The 18807-nt window shown below is 44.4% G+C and overlaps 1 protein-coding gene across 2 annotated transcripts in view; it reads right to left on the reverse strand.

Annotated features, from left to right (window-relative positions):
- The window catches only part of HOPX (HOP homeobox), a 29979-nt gene extending 20246 nt beyond the window's left edge, over positions 1 to 9733 (reverse strand). Inside the window, exon 1 of one of the 2 annotated variants that reach the window (XM_036245728.1) lies at positions 9395 to 9733. The gene's annotated coding sequence lies outside the window, so the exon portion shown is untranslated. Of the gene's footprint in view, positions 1 to 5915; positions 6006 to 9394 lie in introns of those variants that run through there. The other variant, XM_036245719.1, reaches the window with a different exon arrangement.
- Between the last annotated feature and the right edge of the window lie 9074 nt (positions 9734 to 18807).

Genomic DNA, 18807 nt, shown 5'->3' on the forward strand with positions numbered 1-18807 from the left:
TTGGTGCATGGGTCAACACTCAGCCACTGAGCCACATCGACTGGGCTTGGTCACCCCTTTAGCTTACTAATTATATTTTATTGAGGAAAGCATTAATTAGATTAATTAGATCAATAGACTATAAGGTAGGGAGATATATGCGTGTTTATTGCCTAGAAGAGGAGTTGTGCTCAAAAACTTAAATGCTGATGATAGAAATCAGTCTGGTATTTTTAAAAGCTAATATATCCCTGGCCGGTTTGGGTCAGCGGTTAGAGCATTGGCCCATGGACCAGAGAGACCCGGGTTCGGTTCCCACTAAGGGCACATATCTTGGTTGCAGTTTGTCTCTGGCCCAGTTGGGGCTGTGTGGGTGGCAACCAGTTGATGTGTCTCTCTCACAATGATGTTTCTCTCTCTCTCCCTCCCGCTCTATCTGAAAGTAAATGTAAAAATGTCCTGGGGTGAGGATAAAAAAAAAAAAAGCTAATATAGATAAGCCATATGCAGATCATTGGAAAGCAAGTAGATAGAATTGTCATAATATTATGAAGCCATTCAGTCACTTTAGAATGTTAAAAAGAAGGGTTTCTTTCTGAAAATGTTCTCATTCTCAGTGCCTGACTGTGACAAGGGCTATTTATTTGTAAGTCTGGGGACATGTCATCATGATTATTTTTTAAAAATGTATTCTTGGCCCTGGCCAGTTTGGCTCAGCGGTTAGAGCGTCGGCCTGCGGTCTGGAGAGACCCGGGTTCGGTTCCCGCTAAGGGCACGTACTTCGGTTGCAGTTTGTCCCCGGCCCTGGTTGGTCGTGTGGGTGGCAGCCACTCGATGTGTCCCTTCACATCGATGTTTCTCTCTCTCTCCCTCCCACTCTATCTGTACAAAAAATGGAAAAATATCCTCGGGTGAGGATAAAAAAAAAAAAAAAATGTATTCTTGGTTCTACAATATTTTTGTCCAGGCCCTAATTGCTTAGTAAGGAACAGCAGTTAAAGACCTTCATGGCATTGTATGTGTATGGTCAGTAGATGTTTCCGTAGGCCACTGTGACTTGCTAACGCAAGAAGGCATAACTTCCTCAGGCTGTTTGTACATTGTGAAATGTACAAAAAAGATTTTCTGAGAAAAATGGAATTATCTTTTTTTGCACAAATATGATTGAATCAATTATTATTTTTTATGGTCCAACGACCATTCTTATTTTATGGCTGTAATTAGGTAATGGATAAAATGATACATGCCCGGTACTTTGTAGAATCCCAGATTATGCCGAAGTCCAACCACGCATGCTGCTTGTTGCCAGGTGACTCAGTTATATGGGTCTTTCTGAGTTGTTCTTATGAACAGGTGTTCAACTAATGAGACAGAGACTGTGCAGCTCTAGCCTGCTCATTTACATCATAAAATCACTGGAAGTGACAGATACACCAGAAGTCCAGCTCAGGAGATAACTGAACCTACAATAAATTGTTTCTCTGAGCACCAGACACAGTGTTGCCGAAGGAGGCTGAACGGAGCCTTAGGAGACCTATACTCTCCTAGCAACATCACTTCCATCTCCAAGTGACTTTGGACAACTCACTTAATTGCTTTGAACCTTCATTTCTTCATCAACAGTTGAAGCTATAATCCTATCCCAGCCTATCTCACAGAGTTGCTGTAGGGTTCAATGAGAGGGATTATGTTTATGAATAGCACTATAAATTATAAACAATGTATAAATACAAAGTACCATTATTAAGGTTCTAATCCAGCTTTCCCAGTGACTCAGAACATAATGTTGGGCAACTGAATGACATCAGATTTTGTAATCATTAAAATAGGGAAACATTTTAGAAACCTCACTCAACCGTTTACTATAACTATTAAATTTCTTAGAACATTTTATTTGCTTTGCCGGGGTAATCAATGGCCAATATGGGGAAATAAAGTGCTTCTAAAACTGACTAGCTCAAGTTTAAGAAAATGATGTTGCGAAGGGGAGATCACTGAGATCACACTCTTCAAGTTCCAGAAAATTATTTCAGTCGCTATTAAAGCCCTAGTAAAATATGAAAGAACTCAGAAAATGTTTGAAATACTAGACTTGAGCTTGTGATAGCGTGTGTCTCCATTCTCATGGGCAATTCAATATTCCATATTGCTTAAAGAAAACACAGGCCATCTAGCCCATCCCTTCCTCTTCTCCTGTCTCCCAGCAACCAGATATAACGGGTGGTTGAGTATACATATGAGGGCATTCATTATGGAATCATTTATGGGAATTGGAGGCAGCAGAAATGTCTAACATCAGAGGATTAGGTAAGCAAAGGGTGTATATAGATAGCAGATTATTTAAAAAAAACAGAAATAATTCATTAGAAATATTAGAAATATAATCAGCCATATAAATAGAACTTTAAAATATGGTGTTGAGTTGAAAGAGAGAGCAAGAGGGAGAGAGGAGAGCCCTGGCTAGTGTGGCTCGATTGGGTGAGTGTTGTTCCAGGCACTGAGAGGGTGCTGGTGCACATCCCTTTCAGGGCACATTCCCAGTTGCAGGCTCAATCCCTAGTACAGGGTGTGCAGGAGGCAGCCGATGTTTCTCTCTCTCTCTCTCTCTCTCTCTCTCTCTCTCTCTCTCTCTCTCTCAAATGAATAAAAACATATTTGTAAGAGAGAAGGAGAGCTGAAGAAGGGTCTTGTGTATTATGAATTAAGGAATATGTTAACTCAACATGAGCCAAAATACAAACAAACAAAAAAAAGACTTCAAAAAAAATAACAGAGCCCTGGCCAGTTTGGCTCAGCGGTTAGAGCGTCGGCCTGCAGTCTGGAGAGACCCGGGTTCGGTTCCCGCTAAGGGCATGTACTTCGGTTGCAGTTTGTCCCCGGCCCTGGTTGGTCGTGCGGGTGGCAGCCACTCGATGTGTCCCTTCACGTCGATGTTTCTCTCTCTTCCTCTCTCCTTCCTCTCTCTCCTTCCCACTCTATCTGTACAAAAAATGGAAAAATATCCTCGGGTGAGGATTAAAAAAAACAAAAAAACAAAAAAATAACAGATTGTTGGACTGCTCCATCTTCCAGAGCTTGCCTATATAATCCTTTCCAATGTATTTATCTGCATGATGGGATGACACTTCATGGCTCACTTAATAGCCTTCATGCTGCAGCTTATACTAATTGCTAGGCTCTTTTTTTTTTATTTTTTTGTCTTCAAAGGGCATGGTGAATAGCTAGCCATTGACCTCTATGACCACCCTCCATGCTTTTCTCCGCCATCATCAAATGGCTTTCTAACCTTTTCTTCAAGTGAAATAACATCAGGTCCTCTTGCTGCTCCTTGCAGATTTGGTTTTATTATTATGTAGTCATCTAGGAGCCTTGTTGAGCTAGTTCCAAGGACTCTCCTCCCTTTTAAATTGTGGAACGTGCCCTGGCTGGTTTGGCTCAGCGGTTAGAGCATTGGCCCTCTGACCAGAGAGTCTCGGTTTTGGTTCCTGCTAAGGGCACGTACCTCGGTTGCAGTTCGTCCCCGGCCCTGGTTGGGGTCGTGTGGGTGGCAACCAGTTGATGTGTCTCTCTCACATGGATGTTTCTCTCTCTCTCCTCCTCCCTCTCTTCTTCCCACTCTATCTGAAGGTAAATGCAAAAATGTCTTCAGGTGAGGATTAAATAAATAAATTGTGGAACATGAATCAGGTACAATGCTCCTGCTTTCTTCACTCTTGCTTCATACACACGGTCTCCAAACGGTGCTATGCTACCCCCTAGGAAGTGTGTGAAGAATACATAACAAAGTGTAAACACTTCCAGGCATAAGTTACGGAATTAAAGTTTTTTCTAAAACAGATTTCATTCCTGAGCACCAGTAGACCAAAAATTTGGAAAGGAATAAGGAGATATACGAGCTAGAGAAGATTGTTTATGTAAATTTCCTTAGGGAGAAACCACACAGGAAGGAAATGAGAATACATCAACAAAGACTAAGCAGATCTGTCTCCTCCTTAAGAATTCTAGGAAATGTCAACCACAATCCATCTAGATCTAATAGCGGGAATGACTGGCATTAGTTTCCTGCCCGGTATGCACTAAGAGATTAGAACTGATCACTGTCTGCCTTAGGCTGTTTGGGGCTTTGTTTTTGTTATTTATTTATTTATTTATTTATTTTAAGTTGATTTTTAGAGAGGGAGGAAGAAGGGGGGAGAGAGAGAGAGAGAGAGAGACATCAATGTGTGAGAGATACATTGATCAGTTGCCTCTCATACTTGCCTCTACTGGGGATCAATCCCACAGCCTAGATATGTGCCCTAACCAGGAATGGAACCCGTGACCTGCGGTGTATGGGACGATGCTCCATCCAACTGAGCCACGTCAGCGAGGGCGGCTTTGTTTTTATTTTTAACATAAAAGAACAAAGCAGTTCTGAAAGATCTGGCAGGGTTTTCATGTTTGGTCACATTTTATCAAAACCGCCGAAAGCAAATTACAAGCAATTATATGCGGATGGGTAAAAATTAACTTCTCTACTTTTAAAAGAGCGTCTATTGCTATCCAAACATGGCCATAAGCTAACATTGGAACCTGAGACAAATAGAGTAACGTGGCCTTGTGATGAACCAGTCCCTCAGCATTGACACTGAAATTCTGTTTGGCAAGCCGTTATAAATACACCAGCTTTCTGTCCGGGCAGTACAGGTACAATGCTTCCCCCAGGAAACTGAGTCAGGGTGGGAGCCAGTGACTTGGCAGAGAGGCCAGAATGAGACACGTGCAGGCCTGGGTTCCAGAGTCAGCAAAGCCACCGGCTAATCCTAAAATTTAGGGCGACTCACTTGTACCTTTATGAATTGTATTCACAGGAGACCACATAGTTCATTGCTCAGGGCAGGTATTTTTGAGATTGAAAGGGGGTGCTATTAATAATCCACTGGACAACTGATTTTTGGGGCTCCCTCCTGCTTTAACATTTCATTATAGCTGAGATTGATCTGCAAATAAAACCTGGGTTCCTGGTCACCAGCCCTGTACTTTACTCCCCAAGCCAGGTTATCTCCTGCCAGGACTTATCTGCACTGGGGTTCTGTGGAAGGGTGTTCAACCTAAGGATCCACGAAGGCACTTTCCCAGCAAGTAGAAAGGACAGACTGACCTGTACCTGCTAGCTCATGAACTCACACACCCCAAACCCCACGTGTGCTCAGAATCAATAGCACTGGAATGACAAATCCACAGCAGGGTCACTGAAAGGCAGAGGTGGCTAAGGGAGCAAGGGTCAGGAAGAGAGCACATGCTGCACACCCTCCCCTCTCTGCCCCTGTGCAGCAGGAGAATCCTTTTTATTTGCAGCCTCAAACCTGTTCTGCACCAGCCCACCCAAGGCCAGCAGACAGGATGGCTGCCTCAGGATCCTCAGGTGCTGGTTTTTAAATGGGCAGGTTAGTACTTTATAAATTACTCCAGGCCACAGCTCACTTTCTGCCAACAATTTTATCTTTGCATAGCCCTATCCACCATCCCCATTTACTTGGCACTAAGAGATTAGAACTGCCATCAGCAATTTCTAAAAATTAATCCAGCTTAGGTTATGACACGGCCTTTAAAACAAAAAGTCTATGTATCAACTAAGCCATTTCACAGTAAGAGAATGTGGAAACAAAGGCGAGGGGGAAATGTTCAAAGAAATTCATCCAAAGAAGGCAGAAATGTTGTCGCTGTTATACAAACCTATTTTATCAGCTGGGCAAACCTGTCACTCACTTTAAAGAACATTATTATTATTATTTGGTGAAACTTCGAATGGCAAGAACAGGAACCATTTGGCTTCCAAACAGCAACATGAAACCAAAATTGACCACCACCTTGATGCCCACAGCCTAATCCTTTCCCCCAGAGCTTGGTCCCCTGTCTCCTGGTCTCCGGGTCCCAGGGCTCAGGATGGAGCTTACCTTCTCCCTCCCGTTCCACGCGGCTGCTCTCCCCAGTGAAGACTGTGCCCTCTGGCTGCCCAGCTGCCCTGGACTCCCAGCGCCTGGGACTCTGCTTCAGCCCAGAGGGAGGTTAGTTACACACCTGGCCACGCCCCTCTCAGAGGGAGGCGGTGCCGCAGTTGCCACTTGCCGACAGGAGCTGCAGCAGTCTCGGCTCTCCAGTGGGGAAAGGGCTGTCAGGGGTCCAGAGTCACAGGAACCCAGGGGACCCCTCACCCCAGGGCTGCAGGAAGGGGGTTCCTTGACACGAGGGCAGGGAAAACTCTGCCAGAGGAACCAGGTAATATTCATAAAGCCCTGTGAGCAGAATGTCTTGACATTTTAGTACCCTTAAGGTAGTTCTCCATTTTTTTCCCCGAATGATAAATTAAATGCAGCCACCTCCGATGAAGATGAACTCATTTAACAAAAAAAATAAACCAATTCAGAAAAAGAAATCGCTCAGGGCCCACAGTCTGTAGGGAGTTCCGATGTGATTTGAGGGATTCTACTGAAAACTCCCATTCTTAGTCTATGTTCCCCCAGCAAGTTGCTTGGAATTCTGACCGGTACGGATTATAAAATTTGACTGAAACTTTGATTTTCCTGATTGTCCCAAACAGTAATTATATTTACATAACATTTTGAAGAACTCTCAGATGTGTTATCTTGCTGGAACCTATTTCATGTGCCAGGGAGAGGCATAACTCATTAGACAATTATTGTCTATTAACATCATACCTTTAATTACTTTTCCAGAAATGGGTAAGCAAAGCATTGAGGAGATGAGACGTTTGGGTTGGAGGAGAGAAGAGAAACTACCTACAACATGCCAGCTGGCCGAGGCCGTGGGCACCCCTGCACCCACAGAGGTGCCGAGGTGAGGGACAGACCCGAGGAGCAGAAGCCACAGAAACAAACTTCACCACTCACACGTCCTTCCGGTGTTGAGACCTGGATTCACTTTGAAAAGACCCCGTAGTGCCAAATCGACTCATCTCAATGCCGAGAACTCAGGCTAGTTCCTGAGAGAACAGCTGGGCTGTCCGCCAGCGCAGAGGGCCTGGTGCGTCTGCCACAATTCTTTTTAGTAATTATAATCCTCTGGCTTATACTGGCTATTATGTAGGGAACAAAAGGAAGCTTTAGTTTTGAAACATCCCTTTTCATGCGTTAGCACAATTCTTAAATAATGCACCTTTGAGGCGCTGGGATTCCTCTCCTTGGCCGCCCCAGAGCATGCCTGGGTTCCAAGAATGTGCTTGAAACACGCTGGATACCCTATGCCAGCTAGAGCTGGACGTGCAGTTTTGAGGACCCAGAAGCAATGGCCTCAGGGGTCCCTCTTCCTCTGAGGTCCTGTTATTGTCCTCCCTGGGCCTTGGGGCATATGGTCCAGTGGCCAGGGGCAGCCCCACCACCCCATCCTGGGCCTCACTTTCCTCACTTGTGAAGTGAGAGATTTGGGTTTCACATCAGAATCACTTGGATAGTTTCAAAAAAAAACAATGTCAGGTCACACCCAGGGGCTCTGATTTCATTGGTTGGGGTGGGGCTCAGTCCCAGGTCCAAAACTGAGTTAGATGTTCTCTGGGACCCTTTCTACGAAAGTCCACAATCCCACTGGTCTGCTACTCTACTTTATTTACTGAGCTAACTTTTTCCCAGACATACTCATTTTTTATTTTCAGTATGTTGCATAGGCTGATATTTAGAGATGCTTTTAATTATTTTTAAAAAGATATATTAGAGCATTGTTTGTTGGGGTATAATTGGCATATAATGCTGCAATATCTACAGTGTACAATCTGATGGATTTTCACTTGTCAGAACTGGTTATTATAATCATGATAGTGAACATATTCACCATCCCCAAAAGTTTCCTGTGTCCCTTGGTACCCCTCCAAACCTCTTCCTCTCACCCTTCTTTGCCAGGTAACCATCGATCTGTTTTCCGTTACTATTGATTAGTTTGCATTTTCTGTTGTTTTGTACTGATGGAATCACACAGTATGTACTTTTTTTTTGGCCAAGCCTCATGCTATTTTGTTTTTGTACTTTAGATACCAAGCTCTTTGAGAATAGGAGCCACCTTTCAATTTGTTTCCTCTTCCTCCTGGCCTCCAACTTATGTTTGCTCAGAGAAGCCCCTTAATCATTATTTGAAATCAGACCTTTATGACCTTACAACTGAGCTTCAGTTTGGTGATTAAGAGGTGCCTGTTGGGTTAAGGGTCTCAACTTCCCACATCATGTCTGTAGGTTCCTAGTTAGCAGCTTCAGCTCAGTTTAAAAACTTAATGCCTTGGTTTCAGCCAGAGGTCTTCATTTAGGGTTTGGACTTCTAGGAAATAAACATCGAGGTGTGTGCTTGGGACACGGGGGTGGGGGGAGTACCTGCAAAAGGCTCTTGGCTTTCACCAGTTTCTTAATCTTAATCACAGGCTTCTTGGCCCAAGGGCGGAACTATGGAATTAATGTCGTTCTTTATTCCTTATTATATTTCTATATGAGTTTTGTGACTATGGTGTCTAATTATACATCCTCTTCTATCTTCTACTATCTGCTCCTCCTTCTCCCCGCTTCTCTCCTCCCCTGTTCCTTTATTTTGTTTTCCACCTGCTCCGGTTCTACTAGCCCTTCTTAACTAATTACACTGCAGTGCTCCTTCCTGGAAACTTTTGTTCTCCTCTTCTCTTTAAGACTGTCTCTCTTGAGCTATGTGATACGTTGTGCCTTTTTATTCCATACTTCTTGTTCCACTTTGCTTAACAGTGTACCCGGATACCATTGTGCTGGAATATCACAAACCTACACTTTCTCCAAGCCCCAGAGCATGGTTTGTTTTTTTTTTCCATTTAAAAATGATCAACGTTTTCATTTCCATAGCTGGCAAGTGTTATGAGAACCAGAAGTAACAATAAACAGCATTGCAAATTTACAGCCAAAACATCTGTAATACTTCCAACAATAAAGATTAAACAAAATTTGACAGTCAAGCCACCTCCACTCAGTCCAGAGATACCTCCCCTTCCCCACTACATTGAACACACAAAAAATTTTTAAATACCACGTCTGACTTTAGTCTGAGATGTAGAATAGCAATATCGGCTCCAAGGGATAAATTCACCTGCAATCTAGCACAGTCATACAAGCGCTGGTTTCAAAGTGTCTTTGAGAGATAGGAGAGAGCGAGAAAAACATCTTACTTTCTGGCGAAAGGTCAGCATAGACAGCCCCAAAGCCACCTCAACTCTGCACACGTTTGCAAGGCTCTGATACTGCACATCCTGCAGCAGTCTCTGCCTCCCTGCGCGGGACCAACTCTCCACTTTCATTCTCCCTCACACCTCCACCTTTCCCAACAGGAGAGCAGATATGGCAACTACAGCATTTCAGTTGCTTCTACATAAAGTTCATTCTGCTACATTAAAGGCAAACCTCTGAAAGTTACTTACGTGGAAGAGGCCAAGTCTGGATTTGGAAGCTGCGGTCTCTGATGCCAGCCTGCTTAAATAGCCGGGCTGCCTGACACAGGCTGTTGACAACGCGTTATTTACGCCCGTGAGTTCACGCTCAAGCAAGGACCTGAACAGCCTGGAGCGTGGGCAGGAAGAAAACAGCTGAAAGTATGCCAAGGTTACATCTCTCCTGGTTATTCAGGTTTGATATTCAGGCGGTGACTTCTGAGAATGTCATGGAACTTTCTTGGGACTACCTTCCCATTCCTTATCTCTTAGCCAAGACTCTTCACCAAGATTGGATGAGAGAGATGCAGCTGAGAGCAGGAAGACACATAGGACCCTGGAGCCTTGTGCCAAGTTCCTATTTTTGAATGGGCTTCCAGTTAGATGTTTTCTCATTTCAAAGCATAGGCTTGGTGAGGCTGATTTCACAGTTCTGGGGCTGGGTGCCAAGCTAAGAGCCTGGACAATTGCCCAATCAATGAAAAGTTATTTTGTTTTCGGGCACAGAACGTACAAATAAAAAATAGTTATAAGGGAAGTTCGGGCTAGGATGATACAATTTCAGGTCCCTTTCAAAAACGATTGTCATTTCTTTCCCCATGCATCTTTCCTTTCCTCCTGACTTCCCCTCCCCTCCCTTTGTTAATGAAATTCCTATCTAAGAGTTGAGAGCTCACATAAAAAGCCAGTGTGTAAGCGAGCCTGTGGGAAGATGCTCTCCAAGAATGAGAGAGTGTTCAGTGGTTCGTGGGACCATTAGTGGAAATGTTTCTAAGGGTGAGGGTATGTGTGTGGGCGTGGGGACCTGATTAGTTAATGTTTATCTGTAATTTATAGCGAAATGTGGCAGTTAATAGTTAACTGCAGAATACTAAACGCATTAAGTGGGTATGATTTCGGGAGGATGAAGGAAGGGAGACAGGGTTTGGTGAGATAATTTATGGGAGTATCGCTGTGTGTGTTTGCACAGACACAGACTGGTAAGTGCCACCCAGATATACACGTCCTATATTTTTCACTTCACTGGAGAAAGAAAAAGCCCACTTGATTCTCTTGGGAACAGTGGCTGTCTGTAAAAGAAGAGCAGCAATCTTTCAGAATATATTTTTCCTTCTTGGAAAAGGGGATAATGGTTATAAAACATGTGCGGGAGAAAAGTAGAGACGGGGGCCTAGCCTACCCCCTCCCTGGTTACCAGAGGAATTCTTTTGTTTCCTGCCTAATTCATTGCCTAACTTTTGACTGTTCTATGTCCAAATCTGAATTCTTGCCTCCCAGATTTCTTGAATGCAAGGTCTATGTCATGTTCATCTTTTGACACCCACAGTGCCTGGCACAAATTATTATGACAATGAAAAGGAGGATGATGATGAGGATGATTCACCACCCTTATCATCATCGTCTAGAATCTAGAGAAACTGACTATATGTCAGGTTCCACGTAAGCACTTTACATGCGTTTAATCCTTACAACTCTATGAGTTTTTTTTTTTTCTAGCCTTTTATTTTTTTTTTATTATTATTATTTTTTTTTAATGAATTTTTATTTATTTTTTTGTTACAGATATTTTACTTTTTTACCCCATTGGCACCCCCCACCCTACCCCACCTCCGCCCTGTCCCCGGCTTAGTTGTCCATGTCCATTGGTCATGCATACATGCATATAAGTTCTGTGGTTTATCTCTTCCCACCCCCCCAACCCCCCATACCCTCTTCTGAGGGATGTCAGTCTGTGCCCTACTTCCGTGTGTCTGGGTCTACTGTATTCCTCTATGAGTTATTTTTTAAAATTATTATTATTTTTTAATCCTCAGCCAATGATATTTTTTCTAGTTATCTTTAGATAGAGTAGAGGGGAGGGAGAGAAAGAGAGATGAGAGAGAAAGAGAGATAAGGGAGAGAGAGAGAGAGAGAGAGAGAGAGAGAGAGAGAGACTGGTCACCTCCTGCACGTCCCCAATCAGGGCCAGGGACGAACTGCAACTGAGGTATGTGCCTTTGGCTGGAATCGAACTCGTGACTCTCTGGTCCATGGGCCAATGCTCTAACCACCGAGCAAAACCTACCAGGGCTAGTTTTTTTTCTTTTTTAATCTTTTTATTGATTATTTAGAGAGAGGTAAAGAGAGAGATAGAAACATTGATGTGAAAGAGAAATATCAATGGGCTGCCTCCTGCATGCCCCCTACTGGATTTGAGTCCACAACCCAGCATGAGCCCTGACCAGGATTTGAACCGGGACCTCTCAGCCCATGAGATGACGCTCAATCCACTCACCCACACTGGCTGGGCAAGATTGTTTACTATTGTCATTTTACAGATGTGGAAACTGATGCTCAGAAAGATTAAATTACTTTACCAAGGTCACAACAAGTGGTAGAGGTGGAATATGAATCCAGAATTATCTGATTCCAGAGTCTAAATGTACACTCAAAACTCCTTTGAACCAATACTAAGAAAGTTGACTAAGAATGTTTTCACTTATCCTTATTTCTTTACTTGTTTATCATCTGTCTTCTAGAATATGACTTCCGTGACCTCAATGACCTGGCCTGACTTGTCCACTCTTGTGACCCCAGCACCTAGCACAGTGTATGACTATAGCAGGTGCTCAGTAAATAAGTGCTATTTTCTCTTTTTCTAAATTCCTTTAAGGCTACTTAACCCAAAAGACAGAGGGCCTGGCATAATCAGAGTCTCATCTCGCTTCAGACACATTTCTTTTGCTCTTGTGTAATGTTTTGGCTTCAAGGTATTTCTCTTCATCCAGTGTATCATGGAGATGAAACCAAAAGTGGCAAAAACCATCATTTAAAAATTCTGGGACTTCTGGGCAAGATGGGAGCATAGGTAAATGCAGTACTCTCCTCCTCCCATAACCACATCAAAATTACAACTAAACTACAAAACAGCCATCATTCGTAATTGCCTGAAATCTAGCTGAATGACAGTCCTGCAACTGGGGAGTAAAATAAGAAGCCACAATGCCCAGCTGGTGTAACGCAGTGGATTGAGCATGGTTTCATGGACTGAGAGGTCCCGGTTTGATTCCCAGTCTGCACACATGCCCAGGTTGCAGACACGATCCCTGGTGAGGGGTGTGCAGAAGGGCCAATCGATGTTTCTCTCTCACATCAATGTTTCAATCTCTCTCCCCTTTCCTCTCTCTCTAAAAAATCAATAAAAACATATTAAAAAAAGAAAAAGCAAAGCAGTTAGTTACCCACAAGGGAGCTCCCATTAGACTGCCGGCTGGTTTCACAACAGAAACTTTGTAGGCCAGAAGGAATTGGAAAGAAATATTCAAGGTGATGAAAAGCAAGGACCTACAACCAAGATTACTCTACCCTGCAAAGCTGGCATTTAGAAAAGAAGGACAGATAAAGATCTTCCCAGACAAGGAAAAGCTAAAGGAGTCCATCACCCCTGAACCAGCATTATATGAAATATTAAAATGTCTTCTTTAAGAAGAAGAAGAAAATATATGTTAAAAAAGAGCAATAAATACATATCTATGAACAATTGAATCTAAAAAAACAAAAGAACAAGCAGAACAGAAACAGACTCATTGACACAGAGAACATTTTGACAGTTGCCAGATGAGAGAGGTGTTGGGCGGCTGAGTGAAAAGTGAAGGGATTAAGAAGTACAAATTGGTTGTTACAGAATAGTCATTAGGATGTAAAGTACAGCATAGGGAATATAGTCAATAATATTCTAATAACTATGCATGGTATCAGATGGGTGCAAGATTTATTGGAGTGATCACGTGGTAAGTTATGTAATGTCTATTGACTGGAGTGTACACTTAAAACTGATATAATAATGTATGTCAACTGTTTTTGAAGCATAAAAATTATTTTAGAATGGAAGGAAAAAAGGATTCTGCCAGTATGCGGTTTCAGTCTGTTTAGTAGTGCAATGAAGCACCAAGAACCCACACACTTTTCTATTTTGTGACAGCATTGACTGCTCTCATTGTGGCAAGATTACTACAGTAGTTCTGTATATCATGTCCTTAAACAAAAACATCCAGACACAGGTAGGAAGGAACACGGGCTTTCTCCTTAGTATCTCTTTGTGTTTGTTAGAGAGAAAAATCTTTCCAGAAGCCACTGAACCAAATCAGGATTCAGTTCAGAGGGAAGAAGTGGAAAAGCGCTATCAACAACCAACCCAAGAAGCCCTGTAAGATATGGTAACCCAACTGCTTTATTGCCTGGACACCAGTCTCGGCCATGGCTACTGGGTTTTATTCTGTCAGTTCTGTATTTCTGTGCACTTTGTTTTTTATTTTTTTAATCCTCATTCGAGTACATTTTTGCATTTATCTTCAGATAGAGCTGGAGGGAGAAAGGGAGGAAGAAAGAAAGAGAAACATCGAGATGAGAGAGACACATCAAGTGGCTGCCACCCACACGACTCCAACCGGGGCTGGGGACAAACCGCAACTGAGGTACATGCCCTTAGTGGGAACCAAACCCAGGATTCTCTGGTCTGTGGGCCGACGCTCTAACCGCTGAGCCAAACTGGCCAGGGCTGTGCACTTTGTTTTTAATAAGAATAGTTGGCTTTGGCTCTCAGAAAAATTAAAACTATTTCAACAACTCACAATTAAGGGAAGTAGATGGCCACAGTGATTTTTTTTCCTGCAAGTTTAGATCCTACGTCTTTATATCACTGCTAATTTTCTGCGTGTCCAGAGAATAACAATCTTTTCTTCTCCTTTGTTAGATGGGATTGATGATGCTGTTGATTTCTTAGAAACATCAGCTCCGCCCTGGCCGGTTTGGCTCAGCGGTTAGAGCGTCGGCCTGTGGTCTGGAGAGACCCGGGTTCAGTTCCCGCTAAGGGCATGTACTTCGGTTGCAGTTTGTCCCCGGCCCTGGTTGGTCGTGCCGGTGGCAGCCACTCGATGTGTTCCTTTCACGTCGATGTTTCTGTCTCTCTCTCCCTTCCTCTCTTTCCCTCCCACTCTATCTGTACAAAAAATGGAAAAATATCCTCGGGTGAGGATAAAAAAAAAAAAAAAAAGAAACATCAGCTCCAATACTGCAATTAATTTTTAAAAGATTGCAAAACCGTCTATAAGCTTTAAGATTCATTTTCCTGCTCCTCTTCTTGTCTGTTATATTTCAGTGGAATTCCATAATCCAACATGTTTGCATCTGTCTCTGCCTGGGAGCTCCAGCTACTGCCTGGCTGATACAGTAATTCTCACAAAGTACTTTTTCTCCTGGTGGTTAGCAAGTTTCAAATTAACACCTGCAGTTAGATAATTAGTTCCCTTCTCTTTGCTGTTCTGGACCTTCCACTTGCAATGCGCTTCAGGAAGTCTCTCCTCCATTGTCACAGATCATGAGAATTAGGACGAAGGATGAGGTGAGCTAGAAGTTATGTTCCACAAAGAAAGAACAACATCTGGGAGGTGGGAGGTGCTCCGTAAGCATCTGCTGAGTGACTGGAAGAATGGTGGGAAGGAAAGAGTATGGGCTGAATGAATCATGCAGACTTGGATTCAAGTCCCACCTCACATCATCTCTGTGATCCAGGACAACTTATATAACTTCTCTCAGATTCAGTATCCTCGTCTATAAAATGGGAATCACGATGCTTATCTCACAGGTTTTCTGTAAGGACTAGAGATAATATATGTTAATCACTTAGCATACTGCTAAGAACATAGTATATGCTCAATAAATGGTGGCTACTGCTAACAGTTACAAGAAGCCAGATCTTCCTAAGTCATCTCTGTGCAATGCACTCATGGTAGGCATGAAATAGTTAAACCTTAAACCCCCAAGTGCTACAGCAAACAGGGGTGTTTGGTGGAGCCACATAGAAGGCAATGACATCTGGACAGTGGGGGAAGCTATTTTCTTCCTGTCAAAAGCTGGAGGTCGCTGAAGTGCAGAGAGCCACTTTATGTAAGGGGAGCATATGGAACCAAGCAATGGTGCAGAGAGAAAAGCCGTTCCTTGGTGAACAGAAAACTACCAAAGGCATTAACGAAAATCCACTGTGAAGGATATAAACCTCCCAAGGGGATTTGAGTTGTAAAGAAGCAAATTAGGAAGAAAGGTAGCCAGAATGTAGAAGCATATTTGCTGAAAATTCTGCCCCAAGATATGAATTTACAGAGAGACTGCGAATTCCCTACAGACGGTGTGGAAATTCTGACTCCCTGAGTGCCTTTCCTGGCCCGGCCTGTAGGGATGAGTAAGAGTGTGGGAAATAGAGGAGGATCAGCAGGTGACAGAGAACGGGGACACAGGGAGGGTGCCAGCTGGCCCAGGTTGGAGGTTTCCCTTGGCTACTCCTGGTGGAGGGTTTTAACATCGCCTCTCTCTGTATTCTTTGTAGTTTTGTATACCTAATAAATGATTAGGTCATCCTTTCGGTGAACTGCGGGTATTTCATTCTAAGCATGGATTCCATCCTCTTACCTAATCCATGTGTTGTCCTCGTGGAGGCCTGAGTCAGCTGGTGACTGGGACTGAGGACACTTCCACCCTTAGCAACGCCCATCACAGAGGGTGCCCGGGGAAGGCTGCTCCAACTGGTGTGACCCATGTGGCCTTTGCTCTTTGACTGAAGAACCAGTTTCTTCTTGTTCCATTTAGTTTCATCCGGAGTCTAATGAACAGGGAGGTCGCAAGCCTTGGTTTTCATCGAAAACCCACTCATGCTACAGGTTGGAAGAGGGTAGGGCTTTGTAACAGGGAGCATCATTGCATCTGTGGAAGGGGAGGAGGGGAGGCACCTTTCTCCACCGTCAATGCCTCGTTTCTCTCCCTCAGCATCAGGACTTGCTGTTGCTGGTGGGGCTGCAGCAGAAGCCGCAGGGTGACATTCTCAAGAGGGGTGGGGGAGCAGCCTCCCCTCAGAGGCTGCCTCTTCCTTGAATGATGGGAAGCTATTGCAGGTTGGGGCCACCTCAGCCTGACTGTAATCGCTAACACACGGGGCGAGGACAGAGTATCCCCACACCCACTACTGAACTTTCAGGGATGGGCCCTGTGCTTTCAGAAAGCAGGGTTGGGGAGCTCTCTGGTAGAAAGCCTGCTTGGCTGGCATCAAACCCAGGCAGAGTTCACGCTCTTAACTACTGCGGAGCTTGACCTTTGCAGCCAAGACTCAAGGAGCCCAGGCGGGAGAGGAAGAGCAGAATCCACCCCACCCCATGGGGTGTCCCCAACCTGGAGCTCCGCATCATTTATTTAAGACACTTGATTTCTGTAAATGGTTTTACTTGGAAACAGAGAGGAATAAGAAAGGAGAGTGGAGCTAACAAAAGTACAAAGTTTGAAGACAAAACAAAAATAGATACATTGCACGTTTGACATAGTGGAGAAAGGGTTGAAAATAATTTGGAGTAAAATTGTGGATCAGCTAAAGGGAAAGAAGGAATTTTAATGAGAAGCTAAAGACTTTTTCCTTCCTCTTTCTTGCTCTCCACCTCGGAAGCAGCACAGCAGACTGTGTGAGTGCGGAAGCCCACTTCTCCTCCATGCCTTTGCCCTTTCTGCATGAGGAGGGAGCGGAGCCCGCTGAGCTCTCCGGGGTCTTTTCTGTTTTAATCTTCTGTCCACCAAGGGGAGAATCAGGGGCAGGTTGATGGAGAGGAAGGACCCCACGAAGCCATAGGAGGAGGTTGGCTACCCCCACTTAGGACTGAGAGGAAGTGTCAGTGCTTGGGCACAACTTCAGCAACTGTTAGAACCTTGAAACACTCCACTCTCCAAGGGTCCGAGTCCTCCCCCTCCACAGCGTGGGCCTCCTTAGACCTCCTAGGATTTGCAGCAAGAAGGTAACACCTGGCACTGAGTGTGTGTGTGTGTGTGTGTGTGTGTGTGTGTGTGTGTGTTTGTGTGGTGGTGGTGGTGGTGGTGGGGAGCAGCCATAATTCTGCTCCAACTACAATGTTTTTACCAATGTTCAGTCAGTTCCCAACCCTCCACTGCAATCCCAGGAGACAGCTTGAAAGAGAAAACCCTTGGTTGGAAGGGTGGAGGTAAGGAAGGAAAGAAGGGAGAGTGAACGAGGGGGGGGGGTGAAGGAGAGAGGAAGAGAAGGAGAGAGGAAGAGAAAGAAGGAAGAGGGAGGGAGAGAAGGAGGGAGGAAGAGAAAGAAGGAAGAGGGAGGGAGGGAGGAAGAGAAGGAGAGAGAAAGAGAAAGAAGGAAGAGGGAGGGAGAGAAGGAGGGAGGAAGAGAAAGAAGGAAGAGGGAGGGAGGGAGGAATCGTATATTATCCCTGAAAAAACATCCCATGGTCTTGATTTCCTTTTTTGGCAAAAATGTTCCATGGTCTGAATTTGTTAACTAATTCAGTGCAATTCTGCTCTGTGCATTTCAGCGAAACTCTGCCTCCTTCACACCTCCTCTCAAGTTTCTGCAGTGAGGCCGTGGTGATGCAGTGGGTGGTGATTTGAGGTCTCCTGTAGAATGTCTCCTGGCTGGTGAATGATAAATGGTGTGCCCACTAACACCTTGTTTTCACCTCTCTGGAGAGTCAACTCCCAGACTAGTCTTTCCAGTGGGTTCTGAGTAACAAACGAGAGGCCCTGGTAAGTCTCCCCGAACTGATGCCCCTGGCTCTTGTTCTCTGACTCAGAGGGAGATGGACTCTGCATTCCCCATGGCGCTGCCAGGAGACATCTCATCTGTCCCAGGGCCAGATCTCAGATTAAGGGCAAGTTAGCATGGGGTCAGGGGTCAGGGGAAAGGCTTTGGAGACAAGGTAGACCTGGGTCAAACCTAGGCTGACCAGCCTTCCTGGCTTCCCCAGAACTTCCTGGGTTTAGCACTGCAAGTCCTGCAGCCCCTCAAACCCCCATCCCAGGTGGTTGGTCACCTTATCCTAGGTCTGTCACACAGTAGCCAGTAATTTAACCTCCTTTGAACCTTAATTTCCTCATATGTGAAATGAGGATAATGATACATTCACAGGGTATTTAAGGAACAAGGTTGTTATCTACCCAAAGATTGTTCAGAAAGAAAAGAGAGGATCAGGTGATGAAAATAAAGTCTTTCGGCCTCTGCTCCGAACAGGAGTAGCCGGCGCTGGCTCATGCATAGGGGCGCATTAAGGCCTCCCCCAGCCCTAGGATGATCTGATTAGGGGTAAATGGCAGAAGCAGCTGCCTGCTTGCCAAAGTCACTTGTAGCAGCCACCACTTGGGAGTCACAAATAAGGGATTATGGAGCCTTTCTTTTTAGTGTCTTTGTTGCCCCTCAGCTATTGTCTGCAGAGATGCTTAACTAATAGCCTTGCATGAAATGACTATTTGCCAGTAACTACTGTTTCAGGGCTGAAAGAGGAAAAGAAGTCAATGTTTTCAAAGGACGCCCTTGCAAGGCATTTGCAGGGCAAGGGTTGATTTCACAAGCATCTTAAACCCCGGCA

The sequence above is a fragment of the Molossus molossus genome, unplaced genomic scaffold (genome assembly GCF_014108415.1).
Source record: "Molossus molossus isolate mMolMol1 unplaced genomic scaffold, mMolMol1.p scaffold_m16_p_1, whole genome shotgun sequence".
NCBI classification, from domain to species: domain Eukaryota; kingdom Metazoa; phylum Chordata; class Mammalia; order Chiroptera; family Molossidae; genus Molossus; species Molossus molossus.